The 25,388-nt window shown below is 42.9% G+C and overlaps 1 protein-coding gene and 1 pseudogene across 1 annotated transcript in view; one reads left to right on the forward strand and one right to left on the reverse strand.

Annotated features, from left to right (window-relative positions):
- The window catches only part of vopp1b (VOPP1 WW domain binding protein b), a 92,575-nt gene that overhangs the window by 47,967 nt on the left and 19,220 nt on the right, over nt 1-25,388 (forward strand). The gene's annotated exons all lie outside the window — the stretch shown is intronic.
- On the reverse strand, nt 10,608-18,923 carry LOC134455871 (trypsin-3-like; annotated as a pseudogene).

A 25,388-nucleotide genomic window follows, 5' to 3' on the forward strand; every position in this document is an offset into this window, starting at 1 on the left:
TTACAATGTTTTAGATGGGCATTCTTGACCAGGGGGCAGGGCCGGTTTTTAGCATAGGCCGGCTAGGCGGTCGCCTAGAGCGCCATGTGAAGAAGGAGCGCCGAAATGGCGCTCTCCTATGCGTAATTTTGCGATATGAAGTTTTTTATGAAGTCGCAACAGGGGGTGTTCACTCACGGAACTTGCTACTAGCCACAACTGGCTAACCCTAACCACGGGACAGTGCAAAATGAATGGGTGTCAATGGAGTTTTTTACCATTATAATTTTTGTGATTTTTTATAATTTTTTGTCCTGAAATATTAATATTAAGTTCGAAGCTAGAAATAATAAGACCCCATTTGAGTAGCGTTTCGATTATTTTGCGATTTGTGATTATGGAAAGCCTAATAGTTATGAGGTTACTATTTGGAATTAGAGAGAAAAAGAGCTTTGTTTTTGATCAGAGAAATCGCTAGTTAGCATGCTAACATTAGCCAAGTATGCCAAGCAATGAAATCCAGTAAAGTAGCTGTTAGTAGCCTACTCACTACTCACTAACACCCACCTGATATCATAATACTTGCTTAGGTTGACAAGCAATGTAAAGTAAGACTGGTGCAATGTTTAAAACAATTTTAGCTGCCATATCTCCATCCACATGAATTACCTGCTTGTTGTAAGCTTAAAAAACATTAATTTCCAGACCAGAATGACATAGCCTACATTAATCATGTAACAGAACCATGCACAGCAGACAAGTGAGGCTATTTACTATATTTTGTATATTATGAAATTCAATAGCGTGACAGCTCTTCTCCCTTTCTCTCACCCTGTCCCTCCAGTTCAAACACAGATAGCCCCCTTCTCATGCTCCTCACAAATGCACCACTATTTCCAGTCCAGAAATGAAATTGGTTTGGAAGACAGCACAAATGTGTAGCTTATTAAAATTGTTATGCTGCCATGCTTTGTGATGCTGTAGGTAGTGTAGATCAATGCAGACCTCATTGGTAGGCTTATTGTCTACACATGCATTTTACATGCAAGTAGGCCTACTGTATCACTCTCCTGGCATTTCAATTTCACGTTACAATTCAAACACATTGATAACCTCCCTCTCATCTGGGGTTGGGGGCCCCACCACCATCACATCCAACACACCACACAGTGAAGCTATTTTCATGCGACTCAATCTGATGTGTTGGTCGCCTGTCAAAAAGAACCACAAATCCATTTGATGAAAAACGGTTATTGTTCTTGATGCTATTTAGTTAAGCTTACTACGGATATTACTCTTGTGTTCTGTAAGGTATAAGAAAGAGTTTTTTTTTCTTTCAAAGCTAATGGGGGGGGCGCCAGAACTCAAATTCGCCTAGGGCACCAAATAAGCCAGAACCGGCCCTGCCAGGGGGCATGGCACAGATTTGTAGACTGACAGATTTGATAGACAGAAATGTTTGATTGGCAGAACATTGAAAGGGATTCCTCATTATGCTCAACACCCACTGAACATAATAAAAGTTCACCTTTTGTCATTATGTGTGGTATGGCAGATCGGCAGCAGTGGATGGTGGTATATAGACATGACATCATGCTCAAAATATGTTCAGAGCTTGAGCTTGCAACCCTCTTGTCAACTAGCTGTTACTTAGGGAAATGTTACAGGTGTGTTTCCTTTCATCACCAACAATGAGGTGTTAAGACAGATGTGTACATACATGTATTCCTGAGACCTCAGTGGAGTTCAGAGCTGATAATAGTTATAGAAGGTACTACGACAGTAGGTAGTGAATGCTGTAGCATAAGTCAGCATATAGATAGACTTACTACATCACATCTTATTTGGCAAATGTTTTTTTTAACATAGCGACTTACCAATCGAGGACATAATCATTGTCAACAACTACCGGTAGTAGTAGATACAAGGTGTACAGGAAATATGCAGAACTAGAAATGCACTCAGAGACTGCATACCTCCACCAAGGAAGCTGTTTGATAGGACATTCGACTATGTTACACCCTATCTTTCTGCCTTCTTTTTGTGGAGTTAGAAACTGGAATGTCAAAATTCGCCCTGTCCTACAATTTGGGGACAATTTTGAGGTAGCAACAGGCAGATGCTTTTTAAACACACACACACACACACACACACACACACACACACACACACACACACACACACACACACACACACACACACACACACACACACACACACACACACACACACACACACACACACACGTCATAGAGTCCACATAAAGTCTTTACTTGCTTCTTGAAGGTAGAGAGAGATGTGTCTAGTCTTGCTGTCTCTGGGAGTTCATTCCACCACTGAGGACAATGACAGAGAACAGTCTTGCCTGAGATTTCTTAGAGCGATCAGGCGACAGGGACAGACGGTTTGTGTTGAAGGAAGAGGAACGTATCATCTCCCTATAGCATTAAGTAGAACACCATGACTTCATTATGCTCTACCATATGCATTGCATGCAATATACATTATTATGGTTTGTGTGGCTGTGTGTGTGTGTGTGTGTGTGTGTGTGTGTGTGTGTGTGTGTGTGTGTGTGTGTGTGTGTGTGTGTGTGTGTGTGTGTGTGTGTGTGTGTGTGTGTGTGTGTGTGTGTGTGTGTGTGTGTGTGTGTGTGTGTGTGTCTGTGTCTCTGTCTCTGTCTCTGTCTCTGTCTCTGTCTCTGTCTCAGTGTCTGTGTGTCTGTGTGTGTTTGTGTGTGTGTGTGTGTGTGTGTGTGGCTGTGTGTATTTGTAATTTGCTTAGTGCAAGTGCATCACAAGATATAAGATGTACCTATAGTATATACTAAAACAAGATGAAAGTAGGCTATTGTACAGAGTGTGTATGCATCATTGTGTTTATTATACAGTATTATATGTAGCTCATATTTTACTAATAGTCTGAAAACCAGACAACTTTCTGGCAATGATTTTTCGGAATGCGGCAATAGAGCTAAATGATCTGAGACTGTTGTGATGCCTTGTTGTGATGCAAACTAGTTTATCAGGTCTCAAACCACTTAGGTGCAAATTGCTGTATTGAGCAAAGTGCTTATTGAGGGAGCAGCAAAATTAATACAATCTCATTTGTCATCATTGTTGCAAAGTTATATACAAGAGTGTATTATTAAACAGAAAAAAGTGATATAAAAATGACAGAAGAAAGATATAGAAAAGATGGAGAGCTGGAGCTAGAGATTGGAAAAAGATTGATAAGATAAAAGGGTAAGTGTAGAGAGGGTGGGGGGAGGGTGGTGGCAGAAATATTCGCTTACTGCTTGCCTTTGCCATTTCCTGGGGATTGACATTTGAAATGGGCAGGTTATGCTCTCCAAAGCAGCTGCTAGCTGTGTGGCATCAGCAGGTGGCATCATAAGTGGCATAGCAGGCACAAGGAAGCTGGCACCAGCCTGGTGCTGTATCTCAGGCACCAGCCAGCCCTCTCAGTCTAAAAAGAACAGAGCCCTTCATCTGTCAGAGGATATGAGGAAGGGGAAGTTTGGTGTTAACTGGTTGTCATTTCTCATCCAAGAATAATGGCAATTGCCATTACACGCTGAAGAAGGGCTCTACCCGAGATGTTCATGGGCGAATAAGCACAGAAAAATCTGAAGAGTGCTGTCCTTTTGCTTTCCTTTTCCTTTAAGGCTTTTTGCCTTTGTTTTGTGATGGGACATTGAAGATATCAATAGAAAACAAGTGGGGAGAAAGAGACTGGGATGGGTCGGCAAAGGACCCAGGCCGGAATCGAATCCGGGTTGCCGGCGCGGCAGCACAGTGCCCCACCGCCCGAGCCACGGCAGGGCCAGGTGTGAGTTCATTTGAGGTGGTTGTTACAGTCACATTTGAGGTGGTTGTTACAGTCACATTTGAGGTGGTTGTTACAGTCACATTTGAGGTGGTTGTTACAGTCACATTTGAGGTGGTTGTTACAGTCACATTTGAGGTGGTTGTTACAGTCACACACAGAGAGGGAGAGAAACATGCAGGAGATACATCACAAGTTTCGCAAAATGAAACAATAAGGGAGGGAAGCCATGTCTCTTGGGCCTTCACAGGGGGTCATGACTGCAACATCTGCAGCACATGAACAAGATGTCAGCAGGAGGTGTCATGCTGTGGCGTCTCTGCTGAGGTCAGGAGCCGAACGAGCAGCGTGTGTGTGTGTGTGTGTGTGTGTGTGTGTGTGTGTGTGTGTGTGTGTGTGTGTGTGTGTGTGTGTGTGTGTGTGTGTGTGTGTGTGTGTGTGTGTGTGTGTGTGTGTGTGTCTCTACTCAGGAGCTGAACAAGCAGTGTGTGTGTGTGTGTGTGTGTGTGTGTGTGTGTGTGTGTGTGTGTGTGTGTGTGTGTGTGTGTGTGTGTGTGTGTGTGTGAGTGTGTGTGTGTGTGTGTGTGGCGTCTCTACTCAGGAGCTGAACGAGCAGCACGTGTGTGTGTGTGTGTGTGTGTGTGTGTGTGTGTGTGTGTGTGTGTGTGTGTGTGTGTGTGTGTGTGTGTGTGCGCGCGTGTGCGAGTGTGAGTGTGTGCGCGAGTGTGTGTGTGATTTGTCAGGGACGCTTTGCTCGCTCGGCTCAGACCGCCGGGTCTGTTTATTAGAGGTGCCCACCCGCTGGGTTGCCATGGCGCTGTGCCAAAGCCAGTGGACCAATCAGGGACTAATTCAGGAAAATCGCATCCCGCATCAGCACCACATTTGCACTCCGGCTCTAAGGGAGTAAGTGCATCTTTTCCAAACGAGATGGGGAGAAAACCACAGATCATTTGGGGGGATTTAGAAAGAGGTTGGGAGAAAATACAGTAAATGTAAGAATCTCTAAAGGGGAAGTTGAGCAAGAGAGAGAGAGAGAGAGAGAGAGAGAGAGAGAGAGAGAGAGAGAGAGAGAGAGAGAGAGAGAGAGAGAGAGAGAGAGAGAGAGAGAGCGAGAGAGAGAGAGAGATACTCAATACTTTCATTCAACATGAGAAGGAAAGAATCCTCTCCTTTGCATCCTCAAGAAACACTTGTACCCTTCTCCAACTCCAATCATTATCATATGAGCATCAACGTGCTGCCATCATTAATTGATGAGAGGTGAAGAGAGAGAGAGAGGGGGGGGGGAGTGAGAAGGAAGGAAGCAGAGAGAGAAGACAATAGAGAGAGCCAAGCAGAGAGAGAAGACAATAGAGAGAGCCAATCTGTTGTGTGTCTGTAGTGGCGTCTGAGCTGCCATATTATATGGAATATTTACGACCCTCATAAAAAACATAAAATCTATTGGGGCATATCACATTTCACATTATAGCATACTATGTTAGCAATATCACACAAAAATACAGCACACTTGGAGGAATATAGCAGTAATGGGCAATTGGCGTGCCTTTAATGTGATGGTGTACATACAGTATATTTCTAAAAGTTTGGCTTGTGTAGTTTAGATGCAGAGTTATCATGAGCATATGTCAAAAGGAAAAATGTGTGCAAAACAGTCTCCCATCTCTTGGGATGCCAGCGCAGTAACACAGTATGTGGTTCAGGGTAGCACTTTTTTGTTGTTATCACTTACAATAATGACACAATTTCTCTCATACAGTGTAAAGCAATTGGAAGCAAAGGAAATGTTTTCTTTAGTTTCGGGTTGCTGTTTTGACATCTGGCGCTGTTCAGCAATGTGTGTGTGTGTGTGTGTGTGTGTGTGTGTGTGTGTGTGTGTGTGTGTGTGTGTGTGTGTGTGTGTGTGTGTGTGTCTGTGTCTGTGTCTGTGTCTGTGTCTGTGTCTGTGTCTGTGTTTGTGTCTGTGTGTGTCTGTGTATGTCTGTGTATGTCTGTGTGTGTGTTTCGACTGGAGCATTGGCAAAATAAATTCTGGAGAAGTCAGGAACCACTGTTCTAGATATTTCCTTTTACAACACCTAGAAAAGTGGTGGCTGGACCTGATTCAGAGAACAGGGACAGAGAAGGCAGAAAGAACAGATCAGTTATGATGTGACGCTTGCAAACCTTGGCATAAAGGGAAAAACCTCTTAGAGAAGTCCACTATGTTCCAATATGTACTGTGTGCATTGGGGTAGGGGTGTCAAACTCCAATTGGCCGAGGGCCAAAATCAGAATCTGGAGCGAAGTTGCGGGCCAAACTCGCGGGCCAAATGTTAAAATGTGCCTACACATATTCTGTTGCATTTGAGTGTGCACTGTTTCAATGACCTGGGCCCACTCATATTCCTGTGATACACACATTTTCATGTTCACATTTTAAAACACTATACAGTTATGGTGTACGTGGGCCAACTGTAATACACATTTAAAATGAATAAAATGGCTCCACAGACCAAATTTGCACCGAGCGAAACTTCCTAAGACAGACAGAGGCGCGGACGCCAGTTCTACCTTCACCTGCTGTATGCATTATGAAGGGATTCAGACTGTACATTCTTATACTGTTAGGACATGCAGTGTTTGCAGAGGGAGTGTAGAGTGGACTGTATGATACATACTGAGGCAAGCCTTTTAAAGTAGTATGCGAGTCTCGAGTCTTCTGGCAGTTATAAAGGGAAGCCCCTGCAGATTGTACATGTGAAGAGCTCTTTTCCATAATGAGATATATCCGTTTTATAGAATGTTGGGAAATTGACATTTTTGTATTGGGCATTCCATTGAAATGCATTGCAAAATGCATTTGTATAGAGGTTTTTAAGTATGTTCTGAAAACATTTGAAAGGCAAGAATTCACACAGAGAAGATAGGTCCTCTTAACAGTCAATTCCAATATTAAAATTCAAAAAGACAAAAATGGTGGATATAGCGTTTTGGAAAGAGCTCTGGGTGTGATACCTATAGAGAGCATCCTCTTCAGACTGCATGCAACACTTGTATTCTTGCCAAGGGCATGTTCAGACTGTATGATGCTTGTAGAGGGAAGTCTGCGTCAAACTATAGGAGACGCATATGCTCTTGTGGACTGGATGTGTGTAGTGAATACAATAATGTATGTGATGCTTGTTGAAGGAAGTCTGTGCCAGACTATGAGATGCCTGTGTTCTTGCAGAGGAGGATAGCCTGTGCCGACAGAGATGCTGCAGTGGTTTAAGGACTCTAGTTGTGACTCTTGTTGAGACTGTAGTAGAGACTTATGGATGGATAGCCTGTTAAATTGCAGTGATTGCAGTGTCGGTTGTAAAGGGAAACCTATAATGACATTGTATGTGATGCATAGAGAAGCCTGTTTGAAATGAATGTAACACTTTTGCTCTTGTGGAGGGATGATGTTAGGATCAAAGAGGGTGGAGTAATGACGAGGATTCAAAACATGTCCACCCAATGCAAAAGAGTGTGCTCAAGTTGGGTCTCCTAAGGGGGCGTTTTCCCCTCCTTCTTCTTCTATTTTTGAGGTGTTGGCACAAGAAGTGCGCTACCGCCATCTACAGCGCTAAGGGGACTCCATTTATTCTCAACCTCAGGACTCCGAAGGTGTCCTAACCGAAGGTCTCCTAAAGGGGCGTTCATCCGACGGAAAGGAGATACCAGAAATGAACTGAAATGACTTATCTCTGTCTATAAGATCTCTGGCAGCAGCCTGTATACATCGCTAGTTGTTCTTGTGGAAGGATAGCCTGCTAAGACTGTATACAACGCTACTTGTTCTTGGAAGGATAGCCTGCTAAGACACTCCTCCCGCAGCCTGTATACAACGCTAGTTGTTCTTGTGGTGGAGGGACAGTCTGCTAAGACAGTATACGACGCTAGTTGTTCTTGGAGGGATAGCCTGCTAAGACAGTCCTCCCGCTGCTTTTGCCCTTCAGTGGCTCTCTGAAGTCTTGACAGGCTGACACTGGGCCGCCAGGCTTCCACAAAGCTTATTACCCAGCAGGCCTCTGCCTCTGCCTCTGCCTCTGCCTCTGCCTCTGCCTCTCCCTCTGCCTCTCCCTCTGCCTCTGCTTCTGCCTCTGCCTCTGCCTCTGCCTCTGCCTCTGCCTCTGCCTCTGCCTCTGCCTCAGCCTCTGCCTCTGCCTCTGCCTCTGCCTCCCCATCACACAGCCTCTCCCTCTCCCTCTCCCTCTGCTTCTGCCTCCCCCGCCCTACAACATCCCATCACAGCCAGGCAGGTCAACCCAAGCTCTCTTGTGTATGCTCTCACTGTGTCCACCCCCCCCCCTCTCTCTTTCTGTCTCGTCATTTTTTCTTTCTTCACCGCTCTCCTTCACCCTCTCACCCCCCTCCCTCCCTCTCTATCTCTCGCTCAGTCTTTCTCTCTCGTCATTTTCCCTTTCTTCTTTTCCCCAATTTCTTTCTCTTACTCTCTCCATCTCATGTCCTTTTTCGTTCTCCTTTCATTCTTCATAGCATTTATTGCATTTGTTGTTTTTTTGGCGCATTGTCATTCTCTCTCATGTCCTTTCTCCAATGTTCCCTCTCTCTTTCACTTCGTCATCCTCTCTCTCTCTCTCTCTCTCTCTCTCTCTCTCTCTCTCTTGCTCATTATGTCATGTTCCTTATCTCCCATCCTTTCTTTTGTTCTCTCTCCAATTCTCTGTCGTCGATGCTCTCTCCTCACCCTGCGCTTCTTTCTTGTTCTCTTTATTGGCTTGCTCTCTTTTTTGTTCTCTATCTGTCTCATCCCTCCCTGCTTCTCATCCATCCTTCTCTCCTCCGATTCTTTTCTTCCTCTCTCCCCTTTGCTTTTATGTCCTTCACTTTTCTCTCTCTCTCTCTCTCTCTCTCTCTCTCTCTCTCTCTCTCTCTCTCTCTCTCTCTCTCTCTCTCTCTCTCTCTCTCTCCCCTGCATTCACTTTCTTTCTTTCTTTCCCTTCCATTCACTCTTACCCAATCATGTACTGTACGGTGCTCTCTCTCTCTCTCTCCAATTCTCTCTCATGTCCTTTTTCCATTCCTCTCTGTCCGCCCCCTCTATCTCTTTTTTCTTTCTCTCTGTCATCCTTTCCCCTCGCTCATCCCATCATGTTCTTTTCTCCTCTCTCTCATGTGTCCCCTCTTCACCCCCCCCTTCCCCCTCTCTCTATCCATCTCTCTCTCTCTGTGCCAAGCATGAGTGGATCGCTGAGTGACTGCTCTGCCTCTCAGTCTCATTAGGTTGCAAGCGCTGAAGGTCAGTTTAAACGGATGTAAAATTAAGTTAGCCAGGTCAGACATCTAATTACCAGGCCGTGTCACAAGTTGTTCAAATGCATTTAACCTTTTTTTTTCTTCTTCTCTGAAGCTGACCCTGACGCCCTGACGCTCTGGCACCAAAATCATGTCTTTGTTGTTTTGGTTTTTTTTTGGTCGATCCCCCCTAAGTGCCCTGTCTCAAGCAATCTCTTTGTGATGCCATACCCCAAACATTTTGAAAACGGCATCACCACAATTTAAAACAATTTTGCCAGCGTTGACTCCCTGCAAGCAGACACACAAGCCCGAGGCAGACAAGCCACAGATGAATGCAATTCTTTGCAAGCTTTTCCTTTCTCTTTTTTCCCCCGCTATAAGAGTGACCAGTCTTTTTGACGGAGCTTTTTAAAATGACACAGTGCTGCTGCCAGAGAGATGTCATTTATGTTGTCTCTGGCTGTGGGCGTAATAGACTGTGAAACGGTGCGAAGGCGTCGTCCACACTCATTTCTGCTACAATAACTTAGCCCTGAGGTCTGCAGAACAGAGGGACTGGACTGGAACTGGCCCTTCTCATTGTTGAGATGGCCTTTCTCCCAGCCAGACATGAAGCCTCCTACATAAAGATGCTATCTGGTGCGATGTCAGACACTAGAAGTTACATCCTTCATCAGAAATTATGTTATTGATAAAACAACATGGTGTTGTTGTTTCCCAAGGATTGTGTCAAGGTTTTTCGAGCACTGGATTACTTGAAAATTATAGAAGAAGTGCAACAGAGCTATAATTATGGTCAAGGTTTTAATGTTAAAACATTAAACTTAACTTTAATTGTAGCAGTGTTGTGCTTCTTCTATAATTTTCAAGTGATTTCCATTGAGATAGCTGCACCTGCAAACAAAGACTCAATGTGTGTAGGCCAGTGTTTCCCAACCTTTTTTGTCTTGCGTATCCCCTAAGCATCTTAGTTGTGCCATGAGTACCCCCTAATTCATGTTCCATATCGCTTTCTCTGTCCTGATGTGACTGCTCCATACATTTGTTATAATAATAATATTTTTCCAAGTACCATCTGCAGCGTGCTCACGTACCCCTAGTGGTACACGTACCCCTGGTTGGGAAACACTGGTGTAGGCCACCTCCTCCATTCTACTTGGAACACTGGATTACGGTTGTCTGTTGTTATGAGGTCTGTCAGGATCTAAGAGCTCTCTATGTTTGTGATATAAAACGTGATAAGATGAGACGTGATGTCATACTGGGGAATGAAACTGCTGGCCTAAAGCTGGGGACTCTGAGAGAGCATTGGGTTTAGGCTGGGTACTTTCTGGCATGCTGGGCTGGGGGTGCTTCTATGCATCTGAGAGCACATGGAGGCTTTCAGAACCCCATGTTGTGGGAACTATTTATCAAGTAGAAGTATATTTATTATGATGTTAGAGAACATTTCAACTTGATTGGCTGTACTTTTTGCGATTGAAAAGAGATGACAAAGCAAAATTGTATATTTCAATAGTGATGTTTGTTTATTGAAATGCGTTTGAAGAGCTGTTGTTAAGTGCTCTACCACATATCAGTCCCATGCATCCCTGACGAAGGATTTAGTTGGAGGACATGGTGCTGCTGATCCAGGAGTTGTAGTTGCACACCTTGGCGTAGACACCGGGCTTGTTCCTCATGGCACAGCCGTATCCCCAGGACACCACACCCTGCAGCACGCCGTTGCAGACCACGGGGCCACCGGAGTCACCCTGGATGTGGGATGATGAGAGATAGAGCGTGGTGAGAAAAGTGCAGCACATAACACACAACATGCAACAGTGGTCTCTAGGGCTGTGACGATACTGTATCGAACTGAGAAATTGTGATACGCAGTGTAGGGTTGTACCGATAGACGATGTCATCGTCCATCGGCGATGGACAGCTGGCATCACGATGGACAGCCAACATCGTGATGCCAAGGAATTTGTATTTTTGAAGCCGCTGCTATTGCCATCATTACGGTGCTTGGCATTGCAATAAACTGAAACATTACCGTAAAGTCCTTAGTAGCAGCGGACTGCGCAGGTAGCAGGACTGAACGGACCGAGGTTGTCAACACAAGCCTCAAGCAGAGTGAATTTTATAGCTACGAAAAAAACCGCAATGGAATAAAAAAAAAAAACTTGTGAACTAAGCCCTGCTATTGTTTGCTGCATATGAGTTCAAGTAAGTGTCTGATTGCCTACTTATGTGACCCAAGTTTCTACAACGGAGAGTCATGAGGCATTGGTTCTCCCTCCGGAGTAGCCTAAAGTGAAAGCAACAAATCGTTCAGCAATTGCGACAGTTTACCATTTCATGTTTAACGGAAATTCGACTCAAAATGTTTAATCTCTCCGCGATGGAGGTGTCTTGTGAAGTAGCCACACAAGATTGTAGGCTACATTTCTGATTAGCCCACTGCCAAGAGGGAGCGCAAGCGATTCCATGTCTGCCCGCGTCTTTGTGGCTTCACCGCAATTGTTTCCATTGATTAATTAAAAAGTCTCGCCGTGTGCTTAAGAAACATTCGCGTCGGGTAATTTGCTAACTCGGGCTAAAATCCATTGCAAAACCTTGAGAAGGCACGCGTGGGTTCTCATCTCTTCCATTTGACAGACGTTCTGGGCTTCCCTGCATGGCTAAAGTTATGTGCCGGTATGCAAAAAACGCAGTGACACAGCTGGTCTTGAAATAGAACTACGCCGTTAAATAACACACTCTAGTAGCAGCCTGCAGTAGGCTGCATCGCGAAATTTACTGAAAATAAGTTTCCACGCGGTGGAGTTTGGAAGAGCGGGCTTGAAGCAGCTGATGGTGACACGAGAGACAGGAAGGGCGATGGGGAGGGGTCGGTCGGGGAGAGTCGCTCTCACAGACAGCAGAGGAGCGACCATCTCTGTTGCAGACAGTAGCGCAGCTGGAGGAGGTTTAAACTTCTTTTTTTGTAAGAATTTAAAAACTGTTAATATATTTGACTTAGGCCTACTCTTAAAGCAAATATATTAAAATAATAGCTTGGCAAAAGCCAAAAAAACGAAACATATGATAATTTAAAAAAAAAAATGTAATAAAAAAATAATATTTCCCCCCCCCCACCGACGACGATGTCATCGTCCATCGCATCGTCTCACTGTAAACATCGTCAGCTGCCAATTAGGGGGACATCGCCCAAGCCTAACGCAGTGTCACGATACTATATTGGGGTGCAAGAAAGCGGTATTGTGATACGCCCTCTCAAAGTTCTGTTACACTTCAGTCCATAAAACAAGAGCAAAAAGTAGATTAATTCATTTAAAAAAATGTCGGGTATATCGAACCGTAGGACAAAAATCGTGACACGAACCGAATCGTGAGTCGAGTGTATCGTTACCGCCCTAATGGTCTCCAATTATTTTTCCCAAAGGGCCAAATTATTTAACGTGAATGAGGCTGAGGGCCAAACAAATATCCCAAACTTTTCTTTTCCAACTTCATGGCAGGGCCGGATCTGGCCCACGGGCCGCCCTACATTTGGAGGCCACTGGCATACAGTATGTTGCCCATCAGAGAGGCTGATGTAAAACATGATCTAAAACATGTGACAACGAATGAAGGAAGTGCTCTTTACCTGGCAAGAGTCCTTGCCTCCCTCCATGTATCCAGCGCAGAACATGTTGGAGGTGATCTGGTTGGGGTAGGCTCCTCTGCAGGTGCTGTCGCTCAGGATGGGGATGTTCAGGCACATCAGGCGGGATGGGTAGTTGTCTGCGTGGTCACAGGAAGAAGAGCAGGTGAGGCTCCAGATCAGGTTTGCAAGCCAGCACAACACAACAGTTTCCGGTGCATATGGGTAGATGACGGATAGGCAGCAAAAAACATTTTTTTCACAAAACATTGTTTATGAGGGAAAAAAGTATATGTCTACGTAGTGCAGCAATTAATCTTTCAAAAAATCCAAGTGGTCACAATGTTGGTCTATTCATTGATTATTTATTTACGTTGATAAAGCAATTTGCTGAAAATATGTCCTTTGGTGTGACGTTAAGAAATAAATATATTAAGTAATGTAGTAATGACTTGATGGAGTTTTATGAACATTGTTACACTCTTCATATTTATCGCAATTTTTTAAAGTCTTAATTTAATGAGAAATTACCATTTAAGTATTTTTTTCCCCATTAGATGTGAGATTACTAGAAACCTTCAAGGAAAAACAGGGATATCTTTCTTTTAAATGTTCAAAATTGTCTGAATTTATACTAACTTTTCAGGGACGATAATTTGTTCTTCCCTAATGCAATATTCAGTGTTTATCAAACATATTGTTTAGCTCAAACAAATATTTGAGCGTTTAAAACATGTCACACCGTAGGACATTCATGTCACGCTAAAGGACAGAAATGCAAAACTGAGCCAGAAACAAATATATCAACATGATTATTTTGTCTTTTGATCATAATATAATGTTGTAGTCAATATGGACCTACACTTTACACTTATAAGTCTTTGAATCGTAACTCTTAATGACAGCCATGCGGTCATTGAATGTAACCTGCAGAGCTCATAAGACTCATACTGAAGTGTGACCTTGGCATGACCATCACACTTTTGTAGGTATGCTATGACTGTCACACCATTGAACCTGTAGTGTGTAGTGGCCAGTGCCTGTTTGGTATCTCAAGCTGGACAGCACATTTATGCTGTATATTGAGCTCTCCACAACATACTTTATTCATCTATACGCCTCTATATACTCTCTCACTGATCTTTCCTTCACTGTTACCGTTATACATTTGTATAATATATACATAACATATGTATTTTATGGTTTCAAAGCACCATTAATGACATTTTATATCATTTGACAGTATCTAAAATCAACAGCAAATATTCATCAACAATGCATCAAAGTATAAATTCCAAAGGCCAATAAAGGAATAAGTAATTTGAATACACAATATTTATCTAGTCAAACAACAAAACAAAAAAAATATGTTCTACCAGTTGTTTTAAAAGCTATTTCTCAAGTATCTAGTCCATTGGTGTGACCTGTTTGTCCTTTGGTGTGATACTCCAAAGTGTCACACCATAGGACTTTTACCATCACACCATAGGACTTTTACCATCACACAATAGGACTTTTGAGCGTTTGAGTTAATTTAAAGCCATGTCGTTGCCAACTGAAATACAATTTCACCTTTAGTAAGATGCATTTTCATACATCTACATAAGAAAAAAATATGAAAAATATACACTATTGTCAAAATGTATTTTATGGCTGTCACACCAAAGGACTACAAAACTAATACATCTTGTGGTAGCAAAACATAATTGATTGACTGAAGAACTCTGAGAGAAAAATCTAAAATCCACCCTTGCCATTGGCTTCTTAAGGGTCTAAAGTCACAATTTCTGTACCGCTGGAGCTTCAACAATAGATAATTATCCACAGAATTAACCAAAAATATGATGTCACACCACAGGACATTGTTTTCTGCGACAAAGTTTCATAAGTCCATACGGTCTCAGAAAAACAGGAAAAAAAAAAAGCATTGCCACTTACTAAAATAGACACCTTGAAAAACATGCCAGGGTTGTTTAGACAAATGACTGAGCTTTGATTATTTATTTAAAAAATGTTTTAATATGGAGAACCAGGCTTGCCTCAGTCACACCATAGGACAAATGTGACATTTGACTCAAAATTAAGTATACTTATTTAAGCTCTGGATTTATTACACATTACTTTTTCACAACAACAAAATTAGTTTAATCATTTAAAGCATTGACAATTTTGAAAGCATGAATTTACTTAATTTTAAGAGCCTGCGACAGCAAAATTTACACGTCACGTCATCTACCCATATACAGTAGTCCTAGGCAATTCTAGACTACTTTGGGACCATTGAAAAAAAACGGCATTGCCACTGCTGTGTAGATTAAAGGGGCTCTATGTAGGATTAAAAGTTTAATTAATCACTGTCCCGAGTCAGACGATGCTTATTTGAGTCATTAGTAAGTGAATGATGACTCTCGCGACTACTGTCACAGTCTGCTGTCAGAGAACCCGAAATGTAACTTTAGTCAGAGCGACCTGGTTGAGTGTCGTGGGAAACACTTCTCGTACAAAAAATTGCTTTACATATCGTAATCAGATTTGTATCAACTGCTGGCATTCCGTGATGAAAAGCATTCTCACAGCGATTTTATTTAAACAGCATTTTTTAATGACAGTGCAGATTTTGAGACAGGCATGCCACGGGCACCGCGCAAACTACGTCATCCTACATTGTGCCCAGGGCTCTAAATTAACGCACGCCAACACGCCAAATGCGGGTGAAAAATCATTTTGGCTGGTAGAAAAAATCATCCACTAGCCAAATTGGCCGGTAGCGCGTGCCCGACTGAATGTTAAACAGCTGCACGCACAGATCTGTAGCTGCCGTCTGATGAACGTCAAAACGTCGCCTACATTACCCATGAACATTAGTCCTACCATCATGATGTAGCCCACACCCATTGGCTGACCGTTAATCACAATAAGGCAGCCTCACATCCATTGGCTGCGTGTTTGATACCCGCGCGCTGGAACTAGTGTTGATAAAATATGTTCAATTAGCGGACTAGCGCGGATTACTTTGGTTTTGTAGGTTTTGGTCTGATGAAAAATAATGTGGCAGTGGTTAAAGCACGGTTATGTGTCGATGAATGCAAGTAACAGTAGCGTTGTGACAGTGAAATAGAGTATTGGTGGAGCGAAAACGGCGCGCGTGAGTGGAGGGACAGGAGTTAGAACAGCTGTCTGTCAAAACAGTGTCGTTGCCGTCAGAAGCCGTCTGATATTTGCGAGGTCCTCGCAACTACAAACGATGGAGTTGTCGTTTCCTAATAACGCCCACGCCATCGCAAAGACCCTGCACGGGTATGACACAAGTAAGTGAAAAAAAGATAACAAAAACTAGCGACGAAAGTAACAAAGTAAGCATGGTCTCCGTGGTGTTATTGGATATCTAGTTGACATAGCGTAACGGTAATTGTCATTCCAAGCGCATCGTAAGTAAAGCTAATATGAATTTGACCTGGAGGAACTTGAAGGTGTCACGCAGCAGCAGCATAAACACACAATGCAGACATCATTCACGCACTGTGTAGGTGTGTGTGTGTGTGTGTGTGCGTGCGTGCGCGCGCCCGGGGGGGTGTCTCCTGTCCTCCTCTCGTCTCCTTCTCCTCCCTTCATCTCTTCTCACAGCATCACTGTGAAGTGATGCTGTGTAGGGGATATGAGGTTTTGCAGTGTTTGGTTGTGTGTGTGTGTTTGGCTATGTTGAAAGTCTGGTATGTGTGTGACATTAGTGTTGAAGGCATGCTGTGTTTGTGTGAGTTGTAGGCCTATACTGTATGTGAGGTTTGGGTGATGGTGTGTGAGGTAATAGGCTAGTGTTTGGCTGTCTGTGCAGTATATGGAAATGGAATGAAAAATAATGAAATGCAGGTAATACAAATATAATTACTAAATAATTATAGAATATACTGAATTATATTGAGTATAATATTTGAAGAGCTTTTTTCCCAAAACGCTATATCCACCATCTTTGACTTTTTGCATTTTAATATTGGAATTGACTGTTAAGAGGTCCTATCATCTATGTGTGAATTCTTGCCATTCAAATATTTTGAGAACATACTTTAAAACCTCTATAAAAATGCATTTTGCAATGTATTTCAATGGAATGGCCAATAAAAAAATGTACATTTCCCAACATTCTATAAAATGGATATATCTCATTTTGGAAAAGAGCTCTTCATTTATATTGTTTATCTGTGTTGAGGACATAGCCTAGTTTAATAAAATAATTAAAAGCAACATAATTAACGCATGGTTTATTTTGGTGAGAAAAAAAATGTCTAGTTGACCTTCCATTTGGCTAGTAAGAAAAAATGTCTACTAGCCAAATTGGCTGGTGGTGGAAAAAGTTAATTTAGAGCCCTGATTGTGCCCCTTTAAAGGTTATCAGCCCTCCAGTTTAGTGGCCTCGGGGCCCCAAGCAGTTGCAACAGTGTCACCTGTGGTCTAGCTCAGAGCTTCCCAAACGTTATGGCAAGACTGGTATATTCCAGCCAAGGCCCTCCTTACATGGCTCGTGCCACACTATTTTTCTGTGCATCCCCTTTTACACCCATTAGTCTAGGTCTGTTAGTCAGTACCCCACTGGGATATATAACATAATAGCTTAACGATAATTGCCATAATGTTCAGAGATACTATAGACTGTAATTATGCAGTTCTTAACTGATGGGAATATATGTAGTTAAGCTTATCTTTGTTTTATTTTGGTGTACATTACCAAATAATTAAATAAATTTAATTTATTTAAATATTTATTCTGTTTTGCTATGGTTTTCCTGCCAACCTGCTGCAGCCCCCCTAGCATCCCCTCGTCGGACCCCCAGGGGTCCCTGGCCTCCTCTCTGAAAACCACTGGTCTAACTAGTTCAGGTTCAAGGACCACAATGGAAACAAGCTCCCTAAGCTTTTTGTGTCATCCTTTTGACGTGTTGTTGTACAAGGTTTTCAAGACATATTGATGACTTATTTATTTGTATACCTTTTTAAAAAAAATATTTATTTTTGGGTCTTTTTCGACTTTATTTGATAGGACAGTGTGAGAGGTTGACAGGAAGCGAATTGGGAGAGAGACGGGGTGGGATTGGCAAAGGACCTGGGTCGGGAATTGAACCCGGGTCAGCCGCATGGCAGGCGAGTGCCCTACCGGTTGACCACGGCAGGGCCTATTTGTATACCTTTTTAATGCTTTGTAAAATGTCAATAAACAAAATCAATTAATCAATCAATCAATCAGTCTGAATGAACTTACTGCCACTTCCACTCATGTTTCCCCATCCGGAGACCAGGCAGCTGGTTCCAGCGCCAGCGCAGCTGGAGGGGAGGGCCACCGTGTTGACGTAGCTGTTGAGGCGGGCGGGCCGCTCAGGTTGATCAGCATGATGTCATTGTCTAGGTTGCGGCTGTTGTACCTGGGGTGCTTGATGACCTTGGCGGAGTTGATGAACTGCTCAGTGCCCTCGTTGGTGTCGATGTTGTGCTCACCCAGACGCAGCTGAACGCGGCTGATGGCGGGCGAAAAAAAGGAAAAGACAAGTTTGTGATACTTATGGAGAGCAATTGTTCAGCTCGCACGGCTGGCAGTATGCCTACTACTGAATACTGTACTTGAGATACAGGAATACTGTAATTTAGATACAGGAAAAGACTGTTTGTGATGCACATGGAGAGCAATTGTTCAGCTCTGACACCTCTGGCAGATACAGATACTGTATTTTAGACTAGAGAACTCAGAATGTTCAAACCAAATCTACTTACGACTTGTAGCAGTGGGCAGCAGACACAACCCAGGTGCTGCTGATCAGGGAACCTCCACAGAAGTGGTAGCCAGAGTTCAGGGAGACCTGGTAGGGCTGAGCGTTCTTCCTGCACTCATAGCCACCGACGATCTTGTCCTCCTCTTCCAGAGGAGCGGCATCTGCACCAAGAGTAAATGGGATTTCTTGGTAAAATTGTCACTATATACTGTAGGTTCTTTTTGTGTAAAAGATATTCAACTAAATGTATTCAACAACAAAAAATCAATTGAAGACAGGCCATGAAAGAACCTCACAAAGAACATATCATTGACTATCATTTGATAGGCATTTAAATCATTCACGGCACTGCAAAAAAATAGTTCCACCCTAAAAGTTTCATTCAGTCTCAACATTTTACTTCAGGGAAAAACTAACTTACAAGCCACAGCGACCAAAGCCAGGAGAATGAGAGACTTCATGGTGTGATGTTCTGTGGGGACAGAATGCCAGACGAGGGGGAAAGCCTTACTTTTATACTCTAGAGTGGGCCTCACTATCTCTTTTTCTCAAGGGCATTTTTGGAGAGAATGCTTACGTGTTGAGCTATACAGTAACTCAAAAGGTCAAGAGGGCCACAAGGTGAATTCACTAAGTGCTATATTGGTCCTTTAGCTCACTGAACTTATTTCAACTGTCACAGTTAACCTGATAACTTGTACCTGTATAGTATCAAATGCCATACTATGTATGTTCATAAAATAAATTAATGCATGGACCTGGCATTTTGAGGCTTACACAAGACTCTGAAGAAGATCTATGAAGAAGATGCCTGAACTAAGAAGATCTATGATCGAAACGTTGCTCCAAATAAATGAAATATTTTGCAAGCAGTGTGCAGATCCTTGCCCGCTCCTACATGTGACACTTTTTTGGATTTGGCACCTGCTGATGCTTATCTGCTGGATGTGCCCGCTTTCCACTACACTCTGTCTTACACAAGACTCTATACATACTTTCTAATAACAATGCAGTCATTCTCTCATTCAAGTATGTTATCAGTACTCATGGCCATGTGTGCTTTTAACATTACACTTAGCTGACGCTTTCATTTATTCAAAGCGACTTACAGTTATTATTTTTCAGGGTATTGGTTACAGTCCCTGGAGCAATGTGGGGTTAGGTGCCTTGCTCAAGGGCACTTCAGCCATGGATGGAGATGTAGGGAGAGATCAGGTGGGATTTGAACCTGGAACCCCTAGATTGGAAGACCAACTCTCTAACCACTAGGCCACGGCTGTCCAAGTTATTAGAAAGTTGCTTTGTGTGCTTTTGATCACAAAGATTTACATGGATTTGCAGACAGTATCCATACATTTATGAATGAGTTCACAGAAAGTGCTCAAATAAACAGTAAACAGGTTCAAAGTGCTTTTACGGTCAATAGTTGACAAGTGTGAACTGAAAAGAAAATCTGCAATGGGAAGTGCTGAGAATAGAGAGTCAATCTCTGTGTATGTACATGGTAGCATGTGTGTGTGTAAACGTGAGGCTTGTGTGAGAAAATTCCATGTTGTAACAGCTGGATATCTCCCTTACAGTGTGTATATTGCAAACTAGTGTGCCATGTACACACATACAGTATATCACAACTGTATTTCATAATGTACAGGTAGGGGCCTACTGTATGCATATATCCCAAAATATTTGTGTACATTACAACATTAAATTCTCAATTGCACACTAATTTAGGGAAACAACATGTACGTTATGGAACTAAATATAGTTAAAAAAGAATACATAGACAGTCTCTAATGAAGCCAATAGAATCACTGATTGATGTATGAAAAAGAACAGAAAAAATGTTAATGGCTTGATTGCCAAAAACCTTTTTTGTGTAGGTGGAGGGTACCTGTCATTGAAAGCTACAACTTTGTAATCCAGCACTATACATAACACATGCATAGCATTGGGTATATTTGTTGTGTATTTGAACCATCAGGATATCTCTACTTCAGATTTGTAAGGATACTGGAGCACCCATGGTGACTGCCAGATTATAATTTCACCCCTCTGGGCCACTGTAGAGGAAGGCAGCACAACACTGCAGAATTAGTTTGGGTTTGCAAATTATGAAGGGCTCCACTGAGTTGCTCTTCACGGGTAATTGTAATTTCCACCGTTCATCCCATAAATGGTACAGTAGGTTCTCCAAGACTGTGAGAGAATGCAAAGATTAGGAGGCGAAAAGTTAATCTACATCTATTGATATGGTCTCTGTGCCTATATATAGCAAGCGATTAAAAACTCGAACAATAGAATCTCCTGAATACTATATGGTAGTGCTGCATGGTGGCTGCTGCACCCGTGATGGATCTCCATCAGAAAGCCGTCAAGCCCTCGGCTGCCAATAGGATCTCAAGCTATCAGGCGCCCATTATACGCCGCTAATGTCAGCCGCCCATTCCCTCTTACACAGCCCATTAAGTATGCTAATACCCACCTCCAGCAGGCCTAATGGGCCTCATTCATTAGGGCCCGCCAGCCCTGTCATCTCTCATATGTCTCAGCCAATCTGGAGACGCAGAGAGCAATGAATCTCCGCGTTTGTCTCACGCCGTGCTGCTGTGTAGAACGAACGGTGCCTCACAGACTGGAGGGAAGTTCTTCTTCTGGGTTGTGGAGCTGCAGTGAAGCTTGTGATTATTCACAAAAGGCGGGCAAAAGTGGAAGGAGAAAGTTATTTTCTATATTCCGCCTTCTTTTTATTGGTCTTTTTAGCCTCAGCCTACTCAGACTGGGAAAACAAGATGGGTACAGGAAACTATACTGCCCTACATAGGCAAAGTGCAGTCATACGCCAACATTGAAACTGAGAGAAAGGCCTTCAAAATCTTGGTATACGGTTGGATATTGTAGTTGCTGCAAATTTGACAAAGCGATTTTTTAAAAATGGGACACATTTGGGCCATAAGGTTTTGTCACAAGATAAAGGAGGTGTTATGAAGACCATTTCCAGTCTAAATTCAATTTTGACAAAATATGTAGTTACGGCACTTTGCCTTTGTAGGGCAGTATAGTCGGAGAGAGTGATGGGACAGGGTTGGGAAATGCCCCAGGCCGGATTCAAACCCATGGGCAATGGTGCTCATATAGAGTATATGGTACTGTGTGTGTGCGTAGTTATCACACTGCGCAACAGCAACCCCTTGCAGGGGCGTAGCAGCACATTTTTGGCCTTATGTACAATCAGCTCCAATGGACCACCGCAGCCATATATCTACGGTACATAAATCGCACTGTGTGTGGGCCCCCTACACTACAGTATACATGGGGCCCTGGTGACAGTCGCACTTTACCTCCCTGAATGACACCCCTACCCCTCAGCTTAGCTTACTCATGAATCATCTTATTATCTGCCTTGAATGAGCTGAATGAATGAACAGGCTGGAGTGAACAAGTGGCATGACTTTTACTCTCTGTACCTGGGATTTTCGCCTCTAACAGTACGTCTTGTTGGGTGGAGAAGAAAGTGAAACCGTTTTCATGTCCTTCCTTCCTTCCTGCCTTTTTCTCGCCTCGTGATTATTATTCCTCTTGTCAACGACCCGGTAACAGCAGAACAGTGTCGCCTTGCGTGTCGTTTCCCAAGCAACTGTGTGTTAGGCCTTTCGGGGGGGCTGTGTTTCATTTCAGTCTTTGATCAGTGCCCGCCTGTGCTTCATCCCGGAGACCGAGCTGAGGTACAGTAGAACTCCTCAGCAGCGAAAAGAAAACAGCCCCTTTGATGAGGCTTTCGCAACATTTTGTCGAGTTTAAGGTAGACGTCTAGGAGAAGAAGAAACCGTCGCTGTTCCCTGCTGTGTACTGTGTGTCACTGTTTGAGTTTGTTCCTCTCACCTTATAATATACAGTATAAATAAGTAGGACCCCCCCCCTCTCTCTCTCTCTCTTTTGTTTCCTTATTTTCTTGTCAATATTGGACATTGCCCATCCAATCTGAAAGGCCTTCCTCCTGCTATTTCCTCTCATCAAAATGTCAGACCCCTTAAATACGCAGACATAAATAATCAGCCACAGACGAGCAGCCACTGGGGGTGACCTACCTACATATTTGTGTTGATTGAGTCTGTTTTGTATGGAAATGTTCTCCTCAGTAATTTCCTGCCAAAAGAGTTAGTAATTTAGTCTTTCCATAAGAAAGTTCAGCAATCAGCTTTGTTTAGGGGGTTGTTAAAACAAGCACCGTCATTTACGTAATGACAGACATGGAAATCGCTGATTTCAGACCTCCAGACATCAATTTGCATGACTAATAACGCTGTGCCTAATGTTCTGTGAGGGCCCGCTGCGCTGTGACATGATACAACAGGGCCCTTAGAGTCCCATCCAAATTTTCAGAGCTCTTTCCCCAAAGGGGGCCTTCTATTTTTTTTGGTGCATATTAAACCTTTACATGACATAAAACTTATATCCAAAGCGACTTGCAGTTATTTTTATAGGGTATTGGTTACAGTCCCTGGAGCATTGTGGGGTTGGGTGCCTTGCTCAAGGACACCTCAGTCGTGGATGGAGGTGTATGGAGAGTCAAGCGTGGGATTTCAGCATGCAATCATCTGATCTTAAGGCCACCTCCCTAAGGCCCTAAGGATTAGGCCACGGTTACCCATTAGGCCATGTCTACCTAAAACCTCTCTGGTTTTACAGGTACTGTATAGACATCTGTGCTGCATTACAAAGATACACAAAACCTCAAGAGTAAAACCATACGTGTTGCTTTGGCTTTATACAGACTTCATGGTGGAGCCAATATGCCTTTATAAAACTGTCATGGTGGTACCTATGCCTTGTTTTTGAGAGGTAGGACAGGTTATTTTGAAGACTACTTACTTTCAGCAGTTTCTGTCATTCTTCTCACCAAAATGGATGAAAACAAGTGCCAGTGCTCCAGTGCTGCAAAAATGGTTGAACAAATACAAAACTGTTCATCCAAGTGACAGTGCGTCTACCGGAATGGTATTGAAGGCAAGGACAAGCAACTTTCCCTAGACGCCAATGTTATAATGTTATAGTATTCAGAGTAAAGATAAACATATTAACAGTCTGGTAAAAAATGGTTTAAATATCTCTCAGAAATATTCAGGTCTGTTATCTCTACAGGGGGTATGGGGGTATTTTTTTCCCAGAATATTAAATCCTCAAAAAGTTTGTAAATTCGCTGACATTAGTCAAATTAATTGGCTAAGATGGCAGCAACCAGAACCTTCAAGTAGTGAAGACTTTTAAATGCATCTATAATTAATCCTCTGGATCTCAGGGGCAGCTTACCTCCCAGCTCCACACGCTCTCCAGTGCCATGTGAACACTTAGAGAGTTGATTTAACACTGCGAAATTTACTGTGCAGTTTAGTTTATGCAGACTGCTCCAAGCAGTCCTCCTACACAAACACTAACAGGCATTACTACTGTAATTAAGCCTCTCTTCCTTCTGTAATCAAGTGTGTGTGTGTGTCTGTGTGTGTGTGTGTGTGTGTGTGTGTGTGTGTGTGTGTGTGTGTGTGTGTGTGTGTGTGTGTGTGTGTGTGTGTGTGTGTGTGTGTGTGTGTGTGTGTGTGTGTGTGTGCGTGTGCGTGTGCGTGTGTGCGTGTGTGTGTGTCCATGCATGTTTGCGTGCGCTAAAACGTTGAAGCATTCCTTTGGAGCGAAAGGTGAGCTTGCCATGGATCGCCCAGCTTAGCTATCGACATTGTTGTAGCAGTTGGGTTAGGCTGCTGACCGTGGATCCGCTTGTTTATTTAAATGCTCCTTCAGCACTTCAAAGTCGGAAATCAGCCTCCTCTCTGGCCAGTGTTCATCGGCATGCAAATATTTAACAGACTCTTGCTCGATAAAATGGAGGATAAAAGGATTGGCTACAAGATCGCTCCAGCTGATTGACTGAAGGCTGGTCCACTTGCCTCTATATGCCACAATATCTTATGTATTTCCAAAAGCAAGGCTTAAAAATACAGTTTCCAGTTTCCATTGCAGCCCAGTACCCTACCATTAGAGCAGGGGTGGGGAACCTTTGTCGGTAACGCTTTACTTTACGGTACAGTATTTACTGTGTACTTTCTGCGTAGCAACAGGGTAACAGAGAGAAGTTACATGGTATCTAACAGATTAAAAAGGGGGTAATTACAAAGTAAATACTTTGTAATACACATATCTCAAGAATTGCAAACCCCAACTCCGATGAAGTTGGGACGTTTGGTAAACAGTGAATAAAATCAAAATGCTATCATTTTCAAAACATTCAATCTATTCATTAGATGGAGAATAGTGAAAAGACAACATATTAAGTGTTAAAACTGAGAAAAAATATTGTTTTGGGGGACATATGTACTCATTTCTAATTTGATAAATCCAACACGTCTCAAAAGAGTTGGGACGGGGACAATAAATGGCAGCAAATGTCAAGGAAGACTAAAAACAAAACAAAAGACAACACTTAACAGTTAAATACATTAACCGATGAGATGATTTTATATAAAAAACAGTGTTAATTCCTATCTTGGACATGATTTCACCAGCTTAAATGGTGGGTGTATTCCTTGTCATGTTTTGCAATGTTTTCCTTTCTGTAGTGCTTACAGTGTGACAGGTCTTGACCAAAAACCCACCATTTTATCACCTGCTAGTCCTTATGATGGAGCCAAACTGTTAAAACATAGTAGAGAATGCAATTTGACCTTACTATGTGGCAGTAATCGAAGATCTCCCTTCAAAATATAATGCATGAGTGGCTTTTCATGCTGTTTAAAACCCATTTATACCATTCAGCACTGTATTTAACTCTACAGATGAGTGAGAACATCTTAACCAATGCACTACTGCACCCGCATGCCATCATGGAGGCTGACTTTTGAAGCTAGCACTAACACAAGTTGGATGGTCCATTTTTACTG

This window comes from Engraulis encrasicolus, chromosome 9 (genome assembly GCF_034702125.1).
Source record: "Engraulis encrasicolus isolate BLACKSEA-1 chromosome 9, IST_EnEncr_1.0, whole genome shotgun sequence".
Lineage (NCBI taxonomy): Eukaryota > Metazoa > Chordata > Actinopteri > Clupeiformes > Engraulidae > Engraulis > Engraulis encrasicolus.